Source organism: Pinus tabuliformis, chromosome 5_2 (assembly GCF_031772625.1).
Source record: "Pinus tabuliformis cultivar Carrire ecotype Pingquan chromosome 5_2, CPIR1, whole genome shotgun sequence".
Lineage (NCBI taxonomy): Eukaryota > Viridiplantae > Streptophyta > Pinopsida > Pinales > Pinaceae > Pinus > Pinus tabuliformis.
In genome coordinates this window covers 1,140,822,478-1,140,830,494 of record NC_142306.1, presented here as the reverse complement: position 1 = coordinate 1,140,830,494, position 8,017 = coordinate 1,140,822,478, and positions in this window count along the sequence as shown.

The window sequence follows — 8,017 nt, the reverse complement described above, 5'->3', positions numbered from 1 at the left end:
ATGCAATTTATAAATAAAGGCCAATAGGTGTTTTAGGCCTACCTTAGGTTTAGTGCTAGTTTGTGGAAGCCACGCTCCGTTTGTCCAAATGAGCTCCCTTTTAAAGAATCTGCAAACACAAACAAGCACACATATCAAATAGCTCATGCATAGCCAATATAATAAACCATATTTATCATGATGATCAAGGAATTCATGAAATAAACCATAGAAGACAATTTATTGAGAAAAATGAATCTGATTGTATTAACTTTAATCAAAGAAGAACTTTACAACCTTGGTTCCTTGATGCTATACAAGCTCCTCCTAGGGTCCAGCAAGAATCTCCTCTACCTTGACAAGTTTCACTCTCTTCCCAATGAAGCCAAAAGGTATGTAATCTCTCCTCCCAAGCTTAACTAGGAAGTCTTAATTCCAATAGCATTTACCCTAAAAAATGTTCAGCTTTCAACCTCTCTAGCAACCAGCCCAATGCCTCAATTTATAGTGTAGAGGAGGGAAGTTACTAGGTCCACCTTCAAAGGGATAGAGCCTTCCTTCAAAGGGATAAGCTCCTCTCATCAAGGGGTTAGCTCCTTTAGTTATGGGATGCATGAACCACCTAGGAGCGAACCAACCACATCAAGATTCCTTCTAGAAGTGTCCAGAATTAACCCAAAGTGAGTTTTTAAGAATAAACTTGCGCCTTTTTGACTTTCACAGGGGTCCACACACACTCCTTTAGAGACAAAGCGGGCAGGTCCGCAGGTAACATGACCAAGGGGTGCGGGGCTGCAGGTAATGGTAAGAGAAAGTGCGGAACCAGAGTTTTATAGATTTTCAAAGACTTACTCTCATTTTTAAAGCTTGACATGAAGAGCTGAGGTTTGAGACTTGCAAAGGAGGATAGTATGAGTGGTGATAGACTCACACTGACTGCAGAAAGTCATGGTGACAATATTTTGTGTAACAGATTACCCCCTAAAGTGCAAAGTCTGTAGTAGATGAGGATTTCATTTATCATCTAAGAAGAGTGAAGTACTTTATCATTTCAAGGATCATCTTGTGGAGAGCCTGGTTGGAACCTATAAAAATATTCAAAGAAAAATATATATATGAGATCATATCATTGCTGAGGTAGGCATTCCCATACTCAGATCAAAACTGACTAGAAAATTGACTAAACTGCTCTGATATAGGAATGATCTTGTAATACATCACAAGTATAGACACAGTATGGGCGCAGCCATCTGTTTATGAATAGTCCACTGTATAATGAATACAAAATTCCTCGCAACCTGGATGGTGGAAACTAGATCCAGGGTCTTGATTTCTACTTCCCGAAATAGTACGATTTTATCCATGTGAATGAATGTGTTGAAGTCGAACATGGTAGAAACCACTTGATTACCAGTCAATGATGTAAACTGTTAACAAGTGTGAGAGAAACCACCATTAATGTCAATGGCTCTCAAAGTACTCAATACAATCCATGAAATGTGAATAGATGTGTTGACGTCGAAAATGTCACGGAATCCTTTGATCGAAGGTCAATGATGCAACCTATCATCGAAGGCGAGAAACCTGCCATTGAGGCATGCAGATCCCAAGGTACTGACGATTTCTAGATCATCTTTCTAGATAATGAGCTGAAGTCGATAGAAAGCAATCCGTCGTAGGCAAGCCCACAACACGAAATCATAGATCAAGTTTGAAGAAATATAGTTGCAAGGACTGACTCAGGGATGGTCAAGATGGATGACAGATATTTTGCAGATGAATGGTTTATTTGCACTTACCTCTTGAACACATAACGACACTGCAGATGGCTTGGTGACAATTGACCCAAAGTTAATACCCAGAAACCGGCTGAAGACTTTCAATATGGTTTGATTAACTGTTAGGCAAAGGATTTCCCAACCCAGGAGAACAAAAAGTGTCGTGTTCAAGAGTGGTTAAATGTTTTCTGAGACACAAAGTATGACAAGCAGGTTCATTTTTCTCTCTTTTCCCCCACCATTTCTAGCAAGTACCTCTTTATTTTTGAAATGCTTGAGGAGGATAACATTTTCTTGATTATAAGCTCATCCTTTGGATGAGTCCAACTTAGTTTAAATTCGAACCCTAAGAAGGAGTGGTCCGTTCCTGTTTGTAATTGAACAGGTCCTTTACTATTAAATTTTAATGAGTCCAATATAGGAGAAACTCGGTGTTTTTCAATTTTAGGGAGTCAGAAGAAAAACTTAAGAAAACTCCATGGTTGTCCTTTTTCGTAAATTTGTGTCTCCCAAGCCCGAAAAAGTATAAAATAATACTTGAGAGAACCGCTTGACCATTATGATCAAGGAGTACTTTTCATAATTAGTGTTTCTGATCCAAAAAAGTAAAAAAGTATTCAATGACACGTCGTTTTATAACTAATATCGAATTTGAAACGACAAAAATCCGGCAATCTTTTCATGTTTTTACGGTCAGAAAAGAGTTGTAAGTGGACCGTCTTTTTAATTCCGTTTTAACGAGCTTAAAAAGAAAAACTTGGCAATCTTTTCATATTTTAGGAGTCAGAAAAGAGCTTAAAGGTGACTCTAATGTTTTTTGTCGAAAATGATCAATTTTGCCTGAAAAATCCGTTATCCTGCACAAAAACTCAAACATTACTCATACCTGTTTAAAATAAATAAAAATGCTTCAAAAGTTACCTCTTTAAAGTGAAAAATAAACAAATTAAAATTTCATTTATTCAAAAAGGCTTATAAAAAGGGCTTTTGTAAATTCATTTTTACCGTTTGACTTCAGAGTGAGAAAGAGAGCTTTTGGGTAAGAAACTTCCCGTGAAGATTGCGGAAAATCTGTCCGTTGGAATCGAACACCGTCACCTCCAGGTAATCCACATCACCTTACTCTTGCATTTCAACCATTTGAAATTTTGTTTTTAGGTTTATATTTTGATTTTTTGGAAAAATTTTGTTTAAAGGTCCGCTCGCAGGGGTTCGCGGGCACAGCATGCAAAACCTGTGGACCCCGACTTTTTCGCATGCAGAAAAAAGTCAGGGGCCCGCATCCACTATATAGGCAGAGTGCGGACCTACGCACTATCTCTAACTTAGAGGGTGCGGTCCCCGCGGCATATGTTCTAAAATTCCAAATTTTCCAATATTTGCCCAAAAACTTTGATTTAAGATGTTCTAATCCGCCTTTTCTTTGAATGTAGGGTATACATTATGCTTAGCTGGTGGGAACGGGAGCACGAGGATGTGGATGCTGCCACACTAAATCATCAACCCTCAATATATGCATTGAAGGCATGCGGGCTATATAAATTCTGGGCCATACCTAGCATGAGGGCCCAAGTAGACTTTCTACAGTGGCTGGTGGATAGGTGGAATGTGCAGGACCAGTGTTTCATTATTGGTGGCCACCAGCTCGAAATGGAGCTGGAAGACATTTACTTTTTGACTGGTTTGCCTAAGAGAGGTGAACAATTGACTCTATTCGGGACTAGGCCAAGTGGCCAGTCTGTCGATAGCCTCCGGCTAGAGTTTTGTAACGACCAAACCAAGGACAAAGGGATTGATATCAAAACCATTTCCCATCCTGAACTCAAAGTGATTGCATTTACTATCACCAGGCTCTGCGAAAGTGCAACACTACATATGGCCACTGGATCCCAAATACAGATGGCAGTAGACTACTTTCGAGGCACCGTCTTCAACTGGTGCGAAGCTGTGTTAGCTAATGTAAAAGGCCAACTGACTAGAGCAAAGAAAGAACAGCTGAAAAACTTTGGATATGGTTTCTTAGTTGTGAGCTTTGGTCTAGAGAGGGTCCCAATGTTGGTCCCATAGCATCTTTCTGTTGAAGCTGGACTTCCCCGAGAGCCCAAACTGATGTGTTGGGTTGCAGTTATGGCCCGCCATCCTGAGGAGGGAACAGAGGTTGTTCGATTTCCTCCTAAGTATTTTCATTGGTTGGAGAACCAAGTTTTTGCTATTCAGGATTTTCCTTATGCTGTGATGGATTATCGTGGTGACCCAGACATGGCTCTTCCACCAGGAGAGCAATGGGATGACTAAGGTAAAATCATTTTCAACATTTTCTAATTTAATTTTTTTTTTTGTTTTTAAATCATCCCAAAATTGATAGTAAAAAGTTTCAAATGCAGATGTAGGTCCACGGCGACTAGCCACTCTCCGACCCTATGAGAGGAAACAGCTAGCTGCAGCAGCACCAGCCCCACGGGACGAATCTACAGAGACCCTGGCCGAATTGGAAAACCATCTAGAGCGTTTGACAGTAGACATTCCAGAGACTAGCATAGATGACATTCCTCTTAGGCTACAACGCTATGTGATTGGGGTCCCAGGACCTTTCAGGAGGTTCCTTTGTAGGGTGGCCCGTATAGTGGTTTCTTATCGTGATCATCACCAGTGATAAGATGATTGCCTGTTGTAGACTCATATGACATTTTTGCTTTTTGTACTATCATTTTTGCCGAACTTAAGGTGTTTTTCAACCTATGATCGAAGACGATGTATATATGACACACTTCTATGCTATGCTATATCACTATTACTAGTTATCTTGTAAAACATGTTATGGAATGTTTTTAAATTTACTGTTTGATTATTGCAAATGTCTACTTAACATTCGAGAAGAAATTGCATCTGCTAATGTATTTAAATATCTTGGAATATGCTGATATTCAATATAGTCAAATTCACATTCCAAGAGACGAACTCTAAAAAATAATCTCAATAACACTGGATTTCTAATGGCATACACTCTATTAAGCTGTAACACAACGAGTTCAGAATCTAACCTCACAATCAAACTCCGAATCTCAAATGAGATGGATTCAGATAATAACTCAATCACTGCACTATACTCTGCAATGTTGTTCGTTGTTTGACCGAAGCTTACCCCATGCATAGATACCAACTCATCAGAGAGTGAATAGATAACCCAAGCTGCGGAAGAAATGTTCCGTGTACTACGACAAGCACCATCAGCAAAACCAATGTATGTTTGGAGAGACATCGACATCTGCAATATCAAGAGTAGAATCAAGATAAGCAGGAACAATGACAAAAGCACTCTCTAAACTAAGCACACTTTTCTAATCTAAAACACACCAGCTAGAAAGAAAACTAACCTAACTAAAAATCTCCACACCCAGATTTAAGCATAATATCTCTTCAGGTAAAGACCATTTGTGGGTTTACCTAAAGAGACTCCGTCAAAGTCTACCAATTCATAGGCCCCTTTTGCTAGCTTTCGCTTAACAACATAATGACCATGCCACATGGGTATGAATTTTCTAGCGCCTAATTTATCATTTGCTTGATTGTACAATAAGACTAGGTCTCCTTCCGAAAAATTACCAGGTGTAACAGTTCGATCATACTGAGCTTTAATACGTTTGGCATGAGTTTCGATTGCTAGTGCAGCATCACGTCGGTTCTCATCTAGCTGAGCCAAGTACAACAAATGTTTCTCCTCTTCGGAACTGGCTGGAAGTAATTCTATGGCCATTTGCAATGACGGGATTTTGCATTCAATGGGTAACACAGCTTCCAAACCGTAAACTAGTTGGAAAGGAGTGAAACCGGTTGATGTTTTTACTAAGGTTCGATACGCCCAAAGCGCTGAAAATAACATGTTATTCCAATTCGACCTATGAATCCCAATGATTCGTCGGATCATAATGACTAGAACTTTGTTGATGGCTTCAACCAGACCATTAGCTTGTGGATAATATGGAGTTGAACTATCGTGACGCAGGCCAAGTTGGTCTGTTAGTTCAGTCATCATAATATTTCGAAAATGACGCCCATGATCAGTGATAATCACTTGTGGAACACCAAACCTAGCAATTATATGATTGAAAACGAAAATCGCAGCAGTTTTGCCTTCTGTCGCAAATGTAGGCATCGCCTCGGCCCACTTGGTAAAATAATCTACTGCAAGGATGATATACGCATGCCCCTCGACCGAGTGAGGGTTACATGTAATAAAGTCGATACCCCATTTCACAAAAGTACCGACGGCAATTATAAGGTGGAGAGGAGCAGGTGGAGAGCACATCTTTCGATCAAAAATTTGGCAGTTGTGGCATTTTCGGACCGCGTTAATACAATCTTTAAACAAAGACAGCCAGAAATAGCTAGCGCGCAATATCTTTTTGGTTGTGGCAAACCCAGACATATGACCGCCACATGCTCCAAAGTGACATTCATTTAGAACCCTTTCAGTTCCTCATGAATTAAACAATGCCGGAAAACAGAGTCCGCCGCACGACGATAAAGAGTATCTCCAATAATTTTGAATTGTTGGGATTGGAATCGTATTTTCCGACGCTGAGATCTTGAAAGTTTAGGCTAAAAGGATTGGGTTTGGAGATAAATGATGATATCTCCATACCATGGATCAAGAGTGCTGATTAGAAACAAGGATTCGTCTACAATGGGCTCTTCCGCCACAGTTTCAGTATCAGCACGCGGGAAGTCACACATCAACTCCACAAAAACTAAAGATTTCTTTGACTTAGATTTTTCAAACTCCAAGTCAAATTCCTGCAGGATAACAATCCATTTGGAATACTTGCCCCCTAGCAATTGTTTGGTCAAAATATAGATCATAGGGTTGCAGTCGGAAATTACAGTAGTTTTGCGTAGTAAAATGTAATGATGAAAACGTTGGACAGCTTGAACAGCTACCAAGGCCAATTTCTCCACATGTGAATATTTTAGCTCAGTTGGATTCAAAGTGCGACTAAGGTAATATATCACATGTTCACTACCGAATTCATCTTCCTGAACTAACACCATTCCGATGGTGGAATGAGAGGCGGCGAGATATAAGAAGTAGTCCTGGTTGTAGTTGGGAGGATGCAATAACGGTGCATGGGTCAACGCGTGTTTCAGTGCATCAAAAGATTTTTCAGCTATCTCATCCCAAAAGAATGGAGTATTTTGTTTCAACAACCGGGTAAAACCCTTTGTTATCTCGGCGTAGTTAGGAATGAATCGGCATAAAAAGTTTGCTTTTCCTTGCAAACTTTGGAGTTGGCGAAGAGTCGAAGGAGGAGGCAGTTTGACAATAGCTTCAACCTTTGAGGGATTAACATGAATGCCGGCTTTTGAAACAACAAATCCCAGTAACCGACCTGTTTCGATACAGAAAACAAACTTGTGTGGATTCAACCTAATTCGATAATGCCTACACCTCATAAAGATTGCTCGTAAATGGATGAGATGATTGGCTCGATGTAATGAATGAGCAGGTAAATCATCGAGATAGGGTTGCACAATGTGCTTGATGTCATGAAATGCGTAAGACATGGCTCTTTGAAAAGTTGCACCGGCGTTCTTGAGCCCAAAAGGTAATTTTCAATAAGCAAATGTTCCCCATGGACAAATGAAAGTCGTTTTTGGTTGATCAGTAGGTAGAATGTTGATTTGATTGTAACCCGAAAAACCATCCATGAAGGAAAATATTTCACTGCTGGCATAATCATCAATGATTTGATCGATATAGGGAGTTGGGTAATTGTCTTTTGGACAGGCTCGATTAATATCCCTATAATCGATACATATTCTTATTGTTCCTTGCTTTTTGTTAACAGGAACGATATTCGATACCCAATCCGTTAAGGGAATTGGATAAATGAAACCTGCTTTAAGTAATTTTTCAACTTCTTCTTTAATAGCAGCAGCTTTTCATGGGTATATCTGACGCAAATGTTGCTAGACGGGTTTAGCATCCGGGTAAGTTTTGATTTCATGAACAACAATTGCTGGGTCAATTCTTGGCATTTCCTCATACGACCAGGCAAACACGTCGCAGAATTCTTGAAATAGGGCCTTATATGTTTGAATTTCATCTTCCGTACAAGAGGCACCTATATGAATGTTTTCAACAATTCCAGGCTTAACCGAAATGTCAATAGGAATAGTTCGAGAAATATTTCCCAAATTTAACTCAGAATCAGGATTTTTCAATGGATTCTGAGGTTCCTTGACATAATCAGTCATAAAAA